Here is a 20,101-nt window from a genome sequence, read left to right on the forward strand (position 1 = left end):
AATAAAAGTAGCAGTTGTAAATGTTAGACAACGTACTATGGGATAAATACAGCAGTGATATTATTATCATTATTATTATTATTATTATTATTATGATATTATTATTATTATTATTATTATTGTTATTATTATTATTATTTTGTTATTGATAGTAGTAGTACACAGAAAATAGATACTAAATAATATGATTATATTATAATATTAAATTACTTAGTAGTATAATAATAAATAATTTTATTATTATTATTGTTGTATTTATTCATGTTGTTGATATTGAACAACAGATTCCTGAACGAAATCTCCAATATAGTTATAGTCTCTTCCTTCATGCTTTAAGAAGAAACTCTCGCGTAAAAGCTCTCTCTCTCTCTCTCTCTCTCTCTCTCTCTCTCTCTCTCTCTCTCTCTCTCTCTTTGTTTTCCATCGTCGTCCATTTTATTCCTTGTTTTTACATTTACCCATACTAATATCTCGTGTTTCTTTCAGGTCTCTCTCTCTCTTGTTGTTTACTTGTCCTCATTTTACTAATCTCTCTCTCAATTTTCAATCTTTCTCTCTCTCTCTCTCTCTCTCTCTCTCTCTCTCTCTCTCTCTCTCTCTCTCTCTCTCTCTCTCTCTCTCCACTGAAAATAGTATCTTGATGCATAAATGAAAGTTCCAAAGCCCCACTTATACCACTGAAAGAAAAAATAAAACGAAATTACACTTCAAGCTTTTATTTTTGTACAAAAAAAAAAAAAAAAAGGAAATTGGATACACGAGACTAAAAATTACGTAAAGGGACTCGAAAACATTTGAAATACAGGCTAAAGAAACGAAGAATTGTAGTAGGTCGCAATAAGGCCTTAGTGCTACTGAGGTCAGTCAGTGAGTGTGAATTGACATAAAAGCAAAATGATGTATTTTTTAATATCGAAGGGTATTTTGGTATATAAAAAAAAGTAATACTAAGCAAGCAAGCGGTTACTAGCACTATGGAAATGTACCTAGAAGAATGGTTATGGGATTCATAGATGTAGAAAATAACTAGATTGCGCTAGCACTATGGAAATGTACCTAGAAGAACAATCATAGATACAGAGAAAAACTTGGTTACTCTAGCAGAATGGAAATGAACCTAGAAGAATGATTATTGGGATCATAGATAAAGAAAATAACTAGATTGCTCTAGAACTATGGAAATGTACCTAGAAGAATGATTGTGGGGTTTATGGATATAGAAAATTACTAGATTGCTCTAGAACTATGGAAAATGTACCTAGAAGATTAATCATAGGATTCATAGATGCAGAAAATAACTAGATTGCTCTAGCACTGTGGAAATGTACCTAGAACAATCACAGATACAGAGAAAAACTTGGTTACTCTAGCACTATGGAAGTATACCTAGAAGAATGATTATGGGATTCATAGATATAGAAAATAACTAGATTGCTCTAGCACTATGGAAATGTACCTAGAAGAATGATTATGGGATTTATGGACATAGAAAATAACTAGATTGCTCTAGCACTATGGAAATGTAACTAGAAGAATGATTATGGGATTCATAGATGTAGAAAGTAACTAGACTGCCCTAGCACTATGGAAATGTACCTAGAAGAATGATTATAGGATTCAGAGAAATAAAAAAATAACTAGATTGCTCTAGCACTATGGAAATGCACCTAGAAGAATGATTATAGGAATCAGTAGATACAGAAAATAACTAGATTGCTCTCAGGTGACTGTATAGTAAAATCACGGGCCGCCATGTTGATATTTACAGTAAATAAACAATTGCTTTTCTCTGTAACATATTTACGAGCTTTTCATTTTCGTAAAAGTATTAGTATTTTGCAAAATTATTTCTGGTTTTTTCAAATTGATAAAACATTGTCTTTCAAAACTAGTTGACTGAAAGACACAGGGCTTGTAAAGTTGCAAAAAAGAAGTAAAACTTTGGAAAAATCAATGAAGTTGGGGAAACAAGTAATTGAATTGGGATAAAACAATAAAGTTGAAAAAAAGCAATAAAGTAGGAAATAAACAATAAATGTCGAAAAAAATCAATCTTGGAGAAAAGCAGTAAAGTTGGAAGAAAAGCAATAAAGGCATGAAAAAACAATAAAGTTGAAAAAAAAGCAATAAAGTTGGATGAAAAAAGCAACCTAGACTTTTACTATTGCATCTATCAAGCAAGTACTGTCATGGAAAAACCGCATGAATTCTCATCTGTACATGAGTCTGATTACCTTCCACACCACAATGAGCCGTGAGCAGGAAACTGCGTGTTTGTGTGCAAATTTACAACAAAATACAAAACATACAAAAACTCAAAACAGTTTTATAGCAGTTGTACGAAACTGTTTTGACCCTGGGGCCAGCCCAAAATGACACACAGTGCCACGGTTCCACTGGAACAAGTTGATCTCGCCAGCGAGATCTTGTAGGGGCTATGCGTGGAATCTGGCAGTGAGTGTCATCTCTACTACTTAATCTAACTTTCTAAGTTACTTTCTAACTTTCTGAAAGGGCAGTGAGCGAGGCCTTAGACCCGATTCTTCTTCTTCTTCTTCTTCATTATTAGTATTATTAAGATAGAGCTCATATTTCTCATAAAAAAACCCTATGCTTGAATTATTTATTTAGTAGTTGATTGCCTGATCTGATACTCCTTCTGCCTCCTCTCCTCCTCCTCCTACATCTCCTCCTTCTTCTTCGTCTTCTCCGTCTTCTTCTTCTTCTTAATTTTAATTTTTGGTTATCTGTCTACACTTGATTTTGTCACCATAGGCAGTAATACATTGTTTATTTAATGTCTTCTTCTTCTTCTTCTTCTTCTTCTTCTTCTTCTTCTTCTTCTTCTTCTTCTTCTTCTTCTTCTTCTTCTTCTTCTTCTTCTTCTTATTTATTATTATTAGTAATCTAGAGCCCATATGCCTAACATGATCAGCCTACAATTGATTTTGTCATCTCTGGAAATATACATTATGTAATAATTGATTGCCTGATCTTGCAATTTATGTTGAAATAACATATTTTGGGGTCTACTGACACTTGCCATTACTTGTCAACGTGCCATTTTCACATTTATATAATTATCAGAAGATGTCCCCAATCACCAGACTAATATTCTAAACACCCCCCCCCCTCAATCTTTTGGTATTCCCTTGAACCTGGTGTACAAAGTAACGCAGAACAATAGTCAAACCCCTCTAGCTTTGAAGTTGTTGCTCCTGTTGCTGTTCCTGCTGTTCCAGTTGTTGTTTAAGTAGTATCCCTGTAAGTACCGTAGTAATTAAGTAATCTTAATAAACAAAATTGCAGAAATGAAACTTTCACATCAGATTAGTTGTTATTCTGTTACAGTTTCCGCTCCCATCTTCGCTCTTGCTCTCTCTTTCAAAGCTTTGCCAGTTTTAACGTCGACTATAGTCGTGAATCGACATTATTTCATCCATTTCACTCGACGCTAATCATGTTTACTCGACGCTAACACCGTAGTACTATACTAAAAAGGTTATCGTGATCTGTGGCGTTCCGTCCCCGTAGAGTTTCCCGTTTTCTGTTTTTCTTCCGTTTTCTATTTCCCGAGGAAGGAATTATAGGAGCCATAACAATGCTTGTAGTAGTACGACATGAGGCCGTGTAATCTGTTAAGAAAAAAAATAATAAGAACGCTGACTATCTTTAATATCAATGAACTATTTTTACTGTTGAATTACTATTAATTCATTAGTATTGTCATGCTAGCTTAGAGAAGTATCAGAAATGATATTGGTAGATATTTGCATAATCTTGATCACAAGCAGAGAAATTATAGCAATCATAATAATGATAATAGCCATGGTGGAAATTTGAGTTGCCTGCTAGTTAATAAATGCACTTTTTTAACATACGATACAGTACTGAAGTCAGTTGCCACATTTTGTTTATAGCTGATAGGTACTGAATTATTTCATATAAATAGCATTGAAATTTGACAATTTGTTCACACTGGAGTGGTATGTACATTATATATATATATATATATATATATATATATATATATATATATATATATATATATATATATATATATAACTTGTTAGATTTCAAACAGCAAAATGGCGTTTGACCCTTTAACTAATGCAGTAGTCTTTAACCTTTTTCAATAAATGCACCCCCTTTCAAATCAGCAGTCAGTTCTCCCACCACCTGAATTGCTGAAATAAAAAAAACTAAAATAATAATAATTAGTTTATTATTATTAATTATTTTTTTTTTTTGCCAAAAAAATAAAATGCGTATATAAAAATATATTTTCCTTTAATCATTTATGGGCATTTATAGACATCCTCACACCCCTTAGGAACCGGCTTCGCACCCCTTAGGGGTGCAAGCACCCCTGGTTAAGAACCACTGCACTAATGGATCACAAAAAATAACTCTCAAACGAAGTTTGCTTTCAGCCACAAGACCTAAGAGTTTAAAAGAGAAATTGGACAGGAATTTGAGGTAATTACGATTTACAAAAGTGAATCACCAGCCTTCTGTAATTGGCTGTATTTTCTTAAATCACATCTCTCTTAATTTCCTAAAAATTGACAATTGCTGTTTGTTAACCAGTTATCTGAGATGGTTCTGATAATCTATATATATATTTATATATATATATATATATATATATATATATATATATATATATATATATATATATATATATATATATATATATATATTATATATATATATATATATATATATATATATATAATATATATATATAAATATAATATATATTATATTATATATACATATATAAAATATATACATATAGATTAATGGTAAATAATAAATGCATATTATATATCGGCCTATCCTGGATTTGATACATGGATCACAAATAAGTGATAATCCACTAAGTTCTGAATACCCAAGATTAATGCTAAATAATAAATGCACTTATCTCGGCCTTCCTGGTTTTCAACATGGATCACAGTGACTTAATCCACTCACCCGTATTCCAACCCAAAAATTATGTTGCAATCCCTTTCATTCCTTTTACTGTACCTCCGTTCATATTCTCTTCCTTCCATCTTGCTATCCACCCTCTCTAACAGTTATTTCATAGTGCAACTGCGAGGTTTTCCTCCTGGTACACCTTTCAAAACTTTTCACAAAATTCTGTACTCAGATCTCTCTATTCTCTTATCACATACAGTTCCTTTAGAGGGTAAATTCCTAAGGTATATAGTGAATTAGATATTAGAAGGTTGATTATGGTTTTGATACCCGAACTTCACTTCACGACCTGATCTTACCTTGCCAGCAAATGAGGCCTCCTGATAAGGAACCGGCAGAATCGGGTGTAGGAATACCCGCGCCCGAACATGAACCCCTCGGTTTTGCCCAACATCGTCATCGTCGCTATCAGTAGGACCTGTCAAAAAAAAGATAATTAAAAAAAAAAAAAGTTTATTAGTTAAAGGTGAACGAGAAATGATTGGCAACACAGCTCGCTGGTTTGTCAGTGAATGAGTATGCCATGTTTCACGGATATGTTAAAGGATTGAAGGCATTTTATTGTATAATTATGGTAAAATCAGCAGTATCCCATCCTTGGGATATTGAACTTAGAAATGTTTTATTCTAGTCGTGATTTTTTGTTTACGTGAACACTTCCATAAGGCGATAACGTTATCTTTTGGTCTTAACTGGAATGGATGGAATGGAATATAGAGAGTTTAGGCCAAAGGCCAAGCACTGGGACCTATGAGGTCATTCGGCGCTGGGAAGGAAATTGAGAGAAGGTAGGTTTGAAAGGTGTAACAGGAGGAAAACCCCGCAGTTGCACGATAAAATAATTGTTAGGAAAGGCTGGATAGCAAGATGGAAGAAAGATAATATGAATGGAGGTACAGTAAAAGGAATGCAAGGGGTTGCAGCTAGGGGCCGAAGAGACGCTGCAAGGGACCTCTAGTAACGCCTACGGTGCACCGCGTGAGGTGCACTGACGACGCTAACCCCCGCCCCCCTCCTATAGGGTTCTAGTCGTTATTGGTCTGACCTGAACTTTTTTAACCGGAGCAGAATGAAGTCTGATCAACAAGTTTTCGTTCATTCTTTGAGCAGTCAGATCCTGCCAGGCTGCTCCTCTTATCTGAAAGGTTTTCCTTCGCTATGGCTAAACATTTTCCTTCCCTGTGGCTACAAATTTTCCTTCCTGTGGCTAAAATTTTTGCCCCATTTTCCTTGTGGCTAAACATTTTTCTTCCCTGTGGCTAAACATTTTTTCCAAATTTTCCTTCCCTGTGGCTAAACATTTTCCTTCCCTGTGGCTACAAATTTTCCTTCCTTGTGGCTAAACATTTTCCTGCCCTGTGGCTAAACATTTTCCTTCCCTGTGGCTAAACATTTTCCTTCCCTGTGGCTAAACATTTTCCTTCTCTGTGGTTAAACATTTTCCTTCCGTGTGGTTAATCGTTTTCCTTCTCTGTGGCTAAACATTTTCCTTCCCTGTGGTTAATCATTTTCCTTCCCTGTGGTTAAACATTTTCCTTCCCTGTGGCTAAACATTTTCCTTCCCTGTGGCTAAACATTTTCCTTCCTTGTGGCTAAACATTTTCCTTCCCTGTGGCTAAACATTTTCCTTCCCTGTGGCTAAACATTTTCCTTTCCTGTGGCTAAACATTTTCCTTTCTGTGGTTACTCCATTCGATCAGAAACGTTTGATGGAGGCCGGAACGTTTCAATGCTCTCTAAATACCTATATATGTCTCTCAAGCCTCATTACAGCTTTATATTGTCATTCGAACTACTTGAATAAAAGAATAGCTGCGAGATAAAGAAATTACTTTGAAAACGTATCTATTCACAATCTGATGCCGTGGTCAAAGAATTAGATGCTAAAGGAAACAAGTAACAAAATGCGCCGAAGTTTCTTCGGCGCAACCGAGTTTTCTGTACAGCCGCTAGAGCGTATAATCAAGGCCACCGAAAATAGATCTGTCTTTCGGTGGTCTCGGTATAATGCTGTATGAACCGCGGTCCATGAAACTTTAACCACGGTCCGGTGGTGGCCTACCCTATATCGTTGCCAGAAGCACCATTATGGCTAACTTTAACCTTAAATAAAATAGAAAAAAAACTACTGAGGCTAGAGGGCTGTAATTTGGTATGTTTCATGACTGGAAGGTGGATGAGCAACATGCCAATTTGCAGCCCTCTAGCCTTTGTAGGTTTTAAGATCTGAGGGCGGACAGCAAAAGTGCGGACGGACAGACAAAGCCGGCACAATAGTTTTCATTTACAGAAAACTAAAACTATGGAATAAGACAAATAGAGGGTGACTGTCCTGTAGGTGGACTTCTGAAAATATATCTCGAGTATGATGATAATTTGGAACGTTCCATTGTGGCCAGGGCACTATTTCACAGGATGGTTTTTGGGGTTTAGCGGAAAGGACGTACTTGACAGATAGTGGAGCTGAAGTCATGGCCCATATAGTGGTTCTTTGCAGCGTCCCTTCGGCCCCTAGCTGCACCCCCTTCCATTCCTTTTACTATACCTCCGTTCATTTTCTCTTCCTTCCATCTGACTTTCCACCCTCGCGTAAAAATTGTTCCATCGTGCAGCTGCGAGGTTTTCCTCCTGTTACACCATTCAAACCTTTCGACTATCAGTTTCCGTTTCAGCGCTGAATGACCTCATCGGTCCCAGCGCTAGGCCTTGGGCCAAAATTCTATATATTCCATTCCATTCCATCCCCTGTCGACGTAACCAGGCAATGCAAGTCCTGGCTTACGTATTTTCTTCACATTCAGAAACCAGCCAGGGTATGCCTCTCTATCAACTAAGATATACTTACTCTATCAGCGGATGTTAAATAATCCAGAAAATCTAAAACAGAACGAATCTCAAAACTTTCACGACAAATAAAGGTTCAAAGAGTATAATTTCCGCACGATTAAAAATCGCCATTCACTAAAGCATATCTCGAGAAAATCAAATGAGTTTTTCGCAAGCTTTATGGCAAAAAGTGTCCGTAATGCCTAGCTAATCATACTCCGAATTTACGCACGCTTACACGCTCCATTCACTAAAGTTATATATCTCTGGCCGAATGAAAAGTGCTGAAAAAAAATGCAGGAAATTTTCCGTTTTGGCAATCCCGGCCCTCATAAAAAATCAGCGGAGAAACACTACGTTGGCAATCAAGCCCCAGGTCATTTTTGCAATAATCGTCAAAGGGGGCTTATAGGGGGGTGGGGTGGGGGAGGGGGAAAGTCCAACAGCAAAAGGGCTTCCTGTTAAGTCGTTAACAGCAACGAGTTTTTTGTTACACTCTCTTTTTCGCTCGGACACGCTAATTGCCTTCTAACTACTCCCGTAGTAATTTGTCTTCGTTACGCCCTCGTTAGGGAATAAACGACCGTCATTGTTTCTCCAATTACGGCTCCTTGCTGCTGTTTTGACTGGCTCATTTTCTCTCTCTCTCTCTCTCTCTCTCTCTCTCTCTCTCTACAGCAAAACTGAATGATTTTTAAAGCGTTTATCAAGCGACGCTTCGAAGCTTGGGGCGCCCTGTAAACACCCGAACTGGCGTCAGATATTCTCTTTCCGCCCTTGGGGGAGAAGTCGCGCTTTTCGTGGAGTTGCGAGTGATTTCAATACTTTTTTTATCTTTTTTTTTGGAGCCGTAGGTCGTTTGTCAATTCCGTTCGGAAATGACGAGTGCAGGATTTTTTTTTTTTTTTCTGGGATACTGTTTATGATTTTTCTGTGTTTTATTTGTTTCCCTGGCAGGGAAAGGGGGATGTGTTGGGAGAGAGAGGGAGTGGGGGGGAGGGGCGTTTGTTATTCCTGGAACTGTATTTCTCAGATACGTAATAAGTCATTGTAGTTGCAGAGATTCATAATGAGTCACTGCTGCAGTTCAGTTGCAGAGATCCATAATGAGTCATTGCAGTTCAGTTGCAGAGATCCATAATGAGTCGTTGTAGTTCAGTTGCAGAGATCCATAATGAGTCAGTGTAGTTCAGTTGCAGAGATCCATAATGAGTCATTGTAGTTCAGTTGCAGAGATCCATAATGAGTCAGTGTGGTTCAGTTGCAGATATCCACAATGAGTCATTGTAGTTCAGTTGCATAGATCCGTATTGAGTCACTTTAGTGCAGTTTCAGAGATCCATAATGAGTCATTGTAGTTCAGTTGCAGAGATCATAATGAGTCACAGCAGTTCAGTTGCAGAGATCCATAATGAGTCACTGTAGTTCAGTTGCAGAGATCCATAATGAGTCAGTGTAGTTCAGTTGCAGAGATCCACAAAGAGTCATTGTAATTCAATTGCAGAGATCCATAATGAGTCATTGCAGTTCAGTTGCAGAGATCCATAATGAGTCATTGCAGTTCAGTTTCAGAGATCCATAATGAGTCCGTATAGTTCAGTTGCAGAGATCCATAATGAGTCAGTGTAGTTCAGTTGCAGAGATCCACAATGAGTCATTGTAGTTCAGTTGTACAGATCCATAATGAGTCATTGTAGTTCAGCAGGAAGGACACTCGCCTAGCGAGTGAGAGACCCCAGGTTCGATTCCTGAGTAAGAAATAACACGTACTACTCGATATGTAAAACCTCCAATATTCCTCTGGTAACCAAGATAAGTAAATTATATTCCTGACAAAGACACTGGTTTTGTTGGTACATGGGAATAGGAAGAAGGAATAAAAACAGTAAATAAGGAAATAAAAGTTTCAGCGAAGGAAAAAATATATCTGCGATACAATGAGATACTGTGGTACAGTGGCGACAGAGTGATTGAGTAGCTGACCAGGGTTTGTAAGGTACGCCTGGATGAAGAAAGAGTGCCGAAGTCATGGGTGAGAGGAATAATTGCTTTACTCTATGAAGGTAAATGTGATAAGATGCAATTGCTAGAATTATAACGGCTTCTTGCAATTGCATCTTACCACATTTACTTGCAGAGAGTAAAGCAATTACAATGGAAAGTATTTATTATGATTTTGATTGAGAAAGTTAGGTGACAAGTTTGAAAGTAAAGGGGGAAAAAGCTCTTTGTGACCTCGGAAAACTTGATAAATGAATCTGCATATGATATAATAGAATATACTGTAATATCAGTGTATGATTTTGAAAAAAAAATCACAAATTGTCCAAAATGGTTTAGTCTGAAAGAACGCGTAATATTCTCCGAAATGCTATGAATTTCGAAAATCAGATGATTACTAATTATTTTGGAACCATTTTAAAAGCCATACACTTTTCAGCTCTAATTAAGCAATATAAATTAGTACAGTAACTCGTAACGGTAATAGTAGTAGCAGTATTAATAGTAACTGACATTTTAACCTTTGCAACGGCTGCTAAGCAAAACTAGTAGTAGTGGTATAAAACATAGCTTTTGTAACGGCTCCCTAAGTATAATTAATAGTAGTAGCCTACTGGTGCTGCAGTAAAACATAGCCTTTGCAATGGCCCCTAAGCACACGTAATAGTAGTAGTAATGTACAACATATATCCTTTGCAACGGCTCCTAAACAGAAGTCGTAGGGTTGTGTTAGTAGTAGGAGTAATGGACAATATATTCTTTGCAACGGCTCCTAAAATATGCACATGAAAATCCCCATCAAAGAAGCTGTTGCCCCGTTACCTCAATACTAAAATTCGTACAAAATCTGGGGAGGAAGGGAAGTGGGCAGGAATGTACAGGGTCTGGGAGAAGAAGAAAAAGAAGAAGAAGTAGGCAACTCGACGGAAATAAATCACAATCTCGGTATTTTTAATGGATTTTTGGGAGTCTCGCTATTGATGGGGGTCACTTAGGCGGGCAGCCGGGTCCCTCGCTGATAGGAAAGTTTGTCTCGCGTTCCCCCCTCTCTTCCATAAACCATAGGGTTTATTGGCCGCTGGTATTCCCCGCGCTATTTTTTATGACCTAAAGACAGGGGAGGAGGGAGCTTCCTGTGTGTTTGTTTGTTTCTGATGGATATGTTGGGCTTTGCTTAATTTTGGTGTTGATGCATATGCACGCAGTTACTCGCGGTTTTTGTTCTGGTGTTGATATATTGATTTGATTATTTTTTTATTTTTATGGGTTAAGCAGAGCTGAATGTCTGCCAGAAATTGTGACACAAATATATTATATAAATATATGTATATATGTATATATATATATATATATATATATATATATATATATATATATATATATATATATATATATATGTGTGTGTGTGTATTTATAATAGCTCCAATGACCTATAGATTTCTCGAAAAGTGAGGAAATTGAAAAGAGGTCATTACATTTGCATATATACTGGTGGAAAGTGACCAGTAGATTTTGTGTATGTTTATATATATATATATATATATATATATATATATATATATATATATATATATATATATATATATATATATATATATATATATATATATATATATATATATATATATATATATATATATATATATATATATATATATATATATATATATATATATATATATATATATATATATATATATCATATACAAGTTTGTATGTGTATGTATACATATATATATATATATATATATATATATATATATATATATATGTATGTAAATATACATACACACATATATATTGAGAGATCCATATATATACATATATGTATGTATGTATGTATGTATGTATGTATGTATGTATATATATATATATATATATATATATATATATATATATATAGAGAGAGAGAGAGAGAGAGAGAGAGAGAGAGAGAGAGAGAGAGAGAGAGAGAGAGAGATTCACAAGATTAAGTACTTTCAAAACTTTCGAATCAATAACGAAACGGTAGAAACTGCAATGAACTATTGATACCCCAAAATGCCAAGGTCACTGGTACCCTGTCATCCTTTAACCACTTTCTTAGACTATTAAATGTTTGATTCAGCTGTTTCCTTTCTTCCTCCTTTCTTTCATCGCGTGCTTTCCCTGAGAGAAAGTCGGTTGACGTCTAAAATCACTGTTTGTGAAAATGCCTTCGGGTGATCGAAGCTAGAATTGGGGATTTCATTTTCTCTTCTATGTCCTTGGAGAGAGAGAGAGAGAGAGAGAGAGAGAGAGAGAGAGAGAGTCGGGGGAACTGGCAAAGATTGAGAATTAACAAAAGAAAAGGAAAAGGGAGGGTAACTCATGAGAGAGAAAGAGAGAGAGAGGATTAACAAGGAAAGAGAGAGTTACAAAATGAGAGAGAAGGACAGAGAATGAGGATCAAGAAAAGGAGAGAGAGAGAGAAAGGAGTAAGAACGTGTGAGAGAGAGAGAGAGAGAGAGAGAGAGAGAGAGAGTGAGTGAATGCAGATATACCATGTGTGGGACATCTGTCATTGGCCAGTGGAACAGCATTCATTTTCTTAGCAACCTGCACCCGCGTATTCCTCAAAGGTTTTTAGAGAGACTCTCTCTCTCTCTCTCTCTCTCTCTCTCTCTCTCTCTCTCTCTCTCTCTCTAACATCAAAGTCTTAATATCTCTGCAATACCTAAGCTCTCTCTCTCTCTCTCTCTCTCTCCCGAAGGGATAGCGAGCACCACCACCAGCTTTTAGAAAAACACAAAAAGACACTTAAAGAAGACCGAGGGAAAACTCAAAACTTCGAGAGAGAGAGAGAGAGAGAGAGAGAGAGAGAGAGAGAGAGAGAGAGAGAGAGAGAGAGAGAGAAATAACTCCCCCGGGGGATCGAACTCGGACGGCGATACGTGGTCGAAGTTGGTAAACTATTCACACGATGGGGGTGAAACCGCTCTCATATAATAGGCGTGCGCGCTCGCGCTCGCGACGGCGTACATAAGACGTACGCCAAAGTCAAGCGTACACGCAGCGCACACGACGATCGGGTACAGGGAAAGAGATTGAGGTGGGGGGAGGGGGGGACTGAAAAACTGTCAATTGGCGGTCACTGGAGAGAGAGAGAGAGACTGATAATTCCAATAATAATGAGTAACTGTTGAAGTGAGTTTATGAATGTATGAGAGAGAGAGAGACTGATAATTCCAATAATAATTAGTAACTGTATAAGTAATTCCAATAATAATTAGTAACTGTATAAGTGAGTTTATGTATGTATGAATGAGAGAGAGACTGATAATTCCGATAATAATGAGTAACTGCAGAAGTGACTATGTTTGTATGAGAGAGAGAGAGAGACTGATAATTTTCCAATAATAATTAGTAACTGTATATGTGAGTTTATGTATATATATGAGAGAGAGAGAGAGACTCTGATAATTCCAATAATAATTAGTAACTGTAGAAGTGAGTTTACGTATATATGAGAGAGAGAGACTGATAATTCCAATAATAATTGGTAACTGTAGAAGTGACTATGTATGTATGAGAGAGAGAGAGAGAGAGAGAGAGAGAGAGAGAGAGAGAGAGAGAGAGAGAGAGAGAGGTCCCCCGGGTTGGCACTGATAAACCTTTTATAGTATAAGTAAAGTTAGTGTGAATGGGATTGAAAGCAATCTACCTTAATTGAGCACAACTTGCTTTAGGATGATTATGGAGTCATTTGCTTGTAGTAGTCAACAGTGAATGGGTTAATTTTTATATTTTTGTTAATGAAAGCACTGATTTATCAGATTACTAGTAGCATTCCTGCTGCCAGCGAATCTTTTGGGATGAGGTTGCGAGCCCCATACCTTTTAGTATTATTATTATTATTATTATTATTATTATTATTATTATTATTATTATTATTATTATTATTATTATTACAGGTTTTGTTAAACAAAAAGGCAGTTTCAACAGCATTTATTTTTTATAGTAAACGCTCAATTCGTCTTATCAATTGCTTTTCTTAAGCTGGAATGGTTGCAAGCAATTGACCGATATCCATTGCATCCTGCGATCCTGTCCTGAATGATGCCCTAACGAGAAGGGCGAAACTAGTCGACACTCGACACCCTACAGAACTACCTCCTACACGTCATTAAACCACCGGATATGAATATCGGTCAATTGCTTGCAACCATTCCAGCGCAAGAAGAGCAACTGATAAGACGAATTGAGCGTTTACTATATAAAATAAATGCTGTTGAAACTGCCATTTTGTTTAACAAAACCTGTATTAAAGAAGATCTTTTTCCTATTATTATTATTATTATTATTATTATTATTATTATTATTATTATTATTATTATTATTATTATTATTATTATTATATTGAGGTGTTTAAACGTTCGTATAAATGCTGCTTTCGAAAGTAATTTGAGTTTTAAAATTGAAATTGTCTATAAAATCATCGATTTTCGTAAAATTCAGGTCAGAGGATTAAACTGTTATATATGATTACCTCATTCCTACTTTCTTTTCCTTTCTCCCTCACTTCTCTTCTTATCTTCCGTCAGGCCTGGTCAAAATCAGGACACGAGGGTGTACGTTCCTTTGCATTATTCATTATTAAAAGTATATCTTATAGTAAAACAAGTAAAAAATGCGACGAAGTTTCTTCAGCCCAGTCGAGTTTTCTGTACAGCCGCTACATCGTATAATCAAGGCCACCGAAAATAGATCTATCGGTGGTCTCGGTATAACGCTGTGTGAGCCGCGGCCCATGAAACTTTAACCACGGCCCGGTGGTGGCCTGGTCTATATCGCTGCCTGATGCACTATCACGATTAACTTTAACCTTACATAAAATAAAAACTACTAAGGCTCGAGGGCTTCAATTTGGTATGTTTGATGATTGGAGGGTGGATGATCAACATAGCAATTTGCAGCCCTCTAGCCTCTGTAGTTTTTAAGATCTGAGGGCGGACAGAAAAAGCCGGCAAACTTTTAGGAAAAGATATATTTTAAATACCCAGTAGGAGGGTAGTGCCGTCAGTGCATCCCGCGTGGCTCACTGCAGGCGTTACTCAAGGTTTTTTGCAACGTCCCTTCGTCCCCTAGCTGCAACCCCTTTCATTACTTTTACTGTACCTCCATTCATATTCTCTTTCTTTCATTTGAGTTTCCTCGACCGTCCCCTAACAACTGTTTCTCGGTGTAGCTGCGAGGTTTTCCTCCCGTTACACCTTTCAACCTTTCTACTCTCAGTTTCCCTTTCAGCGCTGATTGACCTCATAGGTTTCAGCGCTTGGCCTTGGGACAAATTTTATATATATATATATATATATATATATATATATATATATATATATATATATATATATATATATATATATATATATATATATATATATATATATATATATATATATATATATATATATTATGTGTGCATGTGTGGGTGTCAGGAGATCCACAAGAACAAGAATACTCACCAGTCCAGAGATCCATAAAATGGACCTGCCTTTCGACATACCCAGCTTCATCATCAATGAAATTTCTTCAAGTCGCTTAATCAATATTCAAATCTCTCCTTCGAGACACTGAACTTTGACCTAGGCCCTCTGGCGTCGCTCCGACGTAAGCTGAGACGTATCGCCGGCAGTTCTGTGACCATATCCACGCGGAGAGCGAAGCTTGTAGCTAGACAGATCTGGATTCTGCAAGAAATCACTGGCAACTAGAGCGATTCTATACGGGTATGGTACGGGACACGAGCGGCCGCGCTATGCAGAAAGAACCTTCTGAACTCATCAGCCCAACGCGATTTAAAGTTACAGTGGATGGAGAGCTAAGCTAGTTGCTAGCTAGACAAGTCTTGACCATGCAAAAGAAATCACTGGCAACTACTGTAAACCGACTCTGTACGGGTATGATACGGGACAGCGAGCGAGCGCGCTTGGCAGAACGACCCTTCTCAGCTCGTCAGCCGAACGCGATTGATCTCGACTCAGACAGAAACGCAGCTCCCGTCGTTCCTTTCCCGCCGGACTTTTACTTTTTCGTTCACTTTCCGTTTTCCTCCTTCGGGGAGCGAGCGAGGCTTCTTCCTTTCATTGTTACGTTACATGGAGATGGGGAGGGGGGGGGATGATGCTGTTGGTCATTGCGTAACAATGCGTTAGACGTTACGATGGAGAGGATGATATGGGCATTTTCGTTCTCTTCCTTTCGCCGGCGCTTCCTGCTGATCGTCTGTCGCGTAACACCTGGATTGACATCTCACGTAACAACTGGTTACCCTGCTACTGTTCCTCCTCCTCCTCCTCCTCCTCCAGTTTATATGACCATAGTGCTTGTGACGCCAGGTTCTAATAGCAAAATCAGTCAATCTTTCCCCCTCCCCCATTTCCTCGGTCCATTAGTTGACCTCACAGTTTTATTAATGTTTTACAAGTTATTTATCATATATATATATATATATATATATATATATATATATATATATATATATATATATATATATATATATATATATATATACACACACACACACACACACACACACACACACACACACACACACACACACAAGCCAAACTTCTTTCATAGAAATAACGAGACGAGAAATATATTCAAAGGATACGGCCACGATGAAATTAAAATAACTATGCCACGACAGATATGTGTATGAATGGAATTGCACCTAAGTGGGAAACGGAAATATGTTGATGTTTCCATCGAGCATGTGTTCCGGAAAAGATGAAATAATATTATTATTATTATTATAATTAATATTATTATTATTATTATTATTTTTATTATTATGAGTTTCACGTTCGGGATTATCGTTTCTTGCGGTGTCTGGCAAAAGTATTATTATTATTATTATCATTATTATTATTATTATTATTATTGGAGAAAAAACTCCACATTTGTGTAGGTACAAATGACACATAAGATTTAAACATTATGAACTCGTGCTATTATTAATTATTATTATTATTATTATTATTATTATTATTTATTATTATTATTATTATTAATAGGGAGGAGACCTTCTTTGATGGCATTAGCTATTTGTGATGCATTTAATTTATATAAGACGCATAGAAAAGACTCCATATAAATTAAAATTATTATTATTATTATTATTATTATTATTATTATTATTATTATTATTATTATTATTATTATTATTAGGGAGGGGACCTTCTCTGAAGGAATTAGCTATTTCTGATGCATTTAATGTATGTAAGACGCATAGAAAAGACTCATATAAATTAAAATTATTATTATTATTATTATTATTATTATTATTATTATTATTATTATTATTATTGTTCTGTAATAAGATTACAGAGAAATTCCCTTGCTGTTTCCTTTCACAATTCGCATGCAGAAGCCGAATGTCCAAATAGTGATAAGAAAACATAGGAGGAAATGGAATATACGCATATATAACAAGTTATTGTTTCATAAGATGGACATTATTTAATTATGACCCAGTGATTTTGTTTATTATTATCACAGTTGTTGTTGTTATTATTATTATTATTATTATTATTATTATTATTATTATTATTATTATTAGGAGAAACAAATCCTGGCTATGTATGGGTAGAAATTTTTTATTATTATTATTATTATTATTATTATTATTATTATTATTATTATTATCATTATTATTATTATTATTGGAGAAACAAATCCTCCGCTATGGATGGGTACACTTATTATTATTATTATTATTATTATTATTATTATTATTAGTAGTAGTTATTATTATTATTATTATTTTTGGAGAAACAAAACCACAGTTATGTATGGGTACAAAATTATTATTATTATTATTATTATTATTATTATTATTATTATTATTATTATTATTATTATTATTGGAAAAACAAATCCACAGTTATGTATGGGTACAAATATTATTATTTTTATTCTTATTATTGGAGAAACAAATCCTCCGCAATGTGTGGGTACAATTATTATTATTATTATTATTATTATTATTATTATTATTATTATTATTATTATTATTATTATTATTACTGGAGAAACAAATCCGCAGTTATGGATGGGTACAATTATGTACCCATACATAACTGGATTTGTTCTCCATTTCAAGACTCAATCTATTATTATTATTATTATTATTATTATTATTTTATTATTATTATTATTATTATTTGCAGTAACATTGTAGTTGAATATTTTTTCTTGCAGATGCATCCGATAGTGAAACAGCAAATACTTGTTTAAACAACATCAAATACTTGTTTCAGGCATCGTAGTTGCAAGAAATATGTTAGGTGGCGAAGAGCTGCTTCCGTTGGCTATCAGATAACGGCAGAGAGAGAGAGAGAGAGAGGGGAAGGGGGAAGGATCATGTCAAGATTAGCGAACCCAATGATCCCCATGTAAAGACTGGCCAACCCTTTCCGGTCCGAACTCCAGTTCCACATGAGGGCTGGTACTAAACACGGCGAAACAGTGATTCAGCTACACTGTTAGTTCCTCGTTGGACGAGTCGGTAGAGTTCTCGGCTAGCACTCTGCTAGGCCCGAGTTCGAGTCTCCGACCGGCCAATGAAGAATTAGAGGAATTTATCTCTGGTGATAGAAATTCATTTCTTGGTATAATGTGGTTCGGATTCCACAGTAAGCTGTAGGTCCCGTTGCTAGGTAACCAGTTGGTTCTCAGTCACGTAAAATAAGTCGAATCCTTCGGGCCAGCCCTAGGAGAGCTGTTAATCAGCTCAGTGGTCTGGTTAAACTAAGGTATACTTATCTACACTGTTTCTCCGTGTTTAGTACTAGCCCCTGGGAGGGTCAAATGTATTTCGCCTTGTTTAGTACTAGCCCCTGGGGGATCAAATGTCTGGTACCGAAGTGTTCACGTCTAGAACAGCGAACCCGATTATTCCCATGTCAAGAATAACGAACCCAATAATCTTCTCGTAAAGAATAGCGAGCCCTGCTGGTGTGGGTTCGCTAATCTTGACATGATCCAAATATTTGTTCTGATTTCGGTAAATTCACAAAAGAGAACTGAGAAAGGGTTTAAGCATTAGACGATGCTTCCTGTATCTTCAAAAGTTATTTTTAACCGCCTTTGCCATATTTGAAATCTAATTTTGAAAATATACATTTTGTTACGCAATTCGTAAAACTGGAAGTGTTTGTTTTGAGTTCCAATGATCTTCTTTCGGGTCAAAAATTGTTAGGAAAAATTGTTCTCTAAAATTGTTAGGTAATGATTTTATTGTGCTGATATGGGCAGAAGTGGGGCTTAACCCTGACCAGATACAACGACTAGAGAGAGAGAGAGAGAGAGAGAGAGAGAGAGAGAGAGAGAGAGAGGGACAGTGGGAGAGAGAGGGAGAAAGAGAGAAAAAGAGGATAGAGAGAGAGCGAGAGAGAGAGGAAGAGAAAGTGAGAGAGCGAGAGAGAGGAAACGAATCTGTCTAGAGAAGACGTTATGTACTCCACAACATCCTTCAGAGAGAGAGAGAGAGAGAGAGAGAGAGGAGGGGCAGTGGGAGAGAGAGAAGGAGAAAGAGAGAAAAAGAAGATAGAGAGAGAAAGAGAGAGAGAGAAAACGAATCAGATTGGCAAAGAAGTTATGTACTCCACATCATCCTTCAGAGAGAGAAAAAGAGAGAGAGAGAGAGAGAGAGTGTGTGTAGGATGACTGAAAGGGTAACAAAAAAAAGGGGGACAATTTGTCAGCAGCAAACGAGGGACAGCAGAGTTTCCCATCGCCCGGGAGACACGAGGTTCAAACTTTCCAATCAGCGTCGACTTCGCCTCTGTCGGACCGGCAATACGGCTGTGAATATTGCAGGGGAAGATTGCTACATTGTCAGCAGACATGCTCTCTCTCTCTCTCTCTCTCTCTCTCTCTCTCTCTCTCTCTCTCTCTCTACAATTAGGGTTTTGTGGTCTATATGTCTCTACGTCTGTTGGTCCGTGTAATGAAGTATTTAAGTTTGTTTTTAATAGAGATTTCAGTACGTTTCTTTACTATGACAAGATGATGGTTAAGGACCTACTGGCACTTTTTTATAATATATATATATTATATATATATATATATATATATATATATATATATATATATATATATATATATATATATATATATATATATATATATGGAGAGAATCCTGAATGAATTCTCCTTATTCCTAAGAAGCTTAGCAGTGGAGAAAAAGAAGTATAGACTGATTCAGAGTCTTGATAAGAAGATAGTAACTGCAGAGAATGCCATCAATTTCAATAGGAATTGTATA

At 36.3% G+C, this 20,101-nt stretch overlaps 1 long non-coding RNA gene across 1 annotated transcript; it reads right to left on the reverse strand.

Moving 5' to 3' along the window:
* Window positions 1-685: 685 nt before the first annotated feature.
* Window positions 686-15,837, reverse strand: LOC136831734 (uncharacterized). Its single transcript, XR_010850966.1, has 3 exons — window positions 15,294-15,837; window positions 5,286-5,404; window positions 686-3,635 (listed from the first exon to the last, which is right to left on the reverse strand). It is a non-coding gene; the product is annotated as an uncharacterized lncRNA (long non-coding RNA).
* Between the last annotated feature and the right edge of the window lie 4,264 nt (window positions 15,838-20,101).

This window comes from Macrobrachium rosenbergii, chromosome 48 (genome assembly GCF_040412425.1).
Source record: "Macrobrachium rosenbergii isolate ZJJX-2024 chromosome 48, ASM4041242v1, whole genome shotgun sequence".
In the NCBI taxonomy this organism is placed as follows: Eukaryota; Metazoa; Arthropoda; class Malacostraca; order Decapoda; family Palaemonidae; genus Macrobrachium; species Macrobrachium rosenbergii.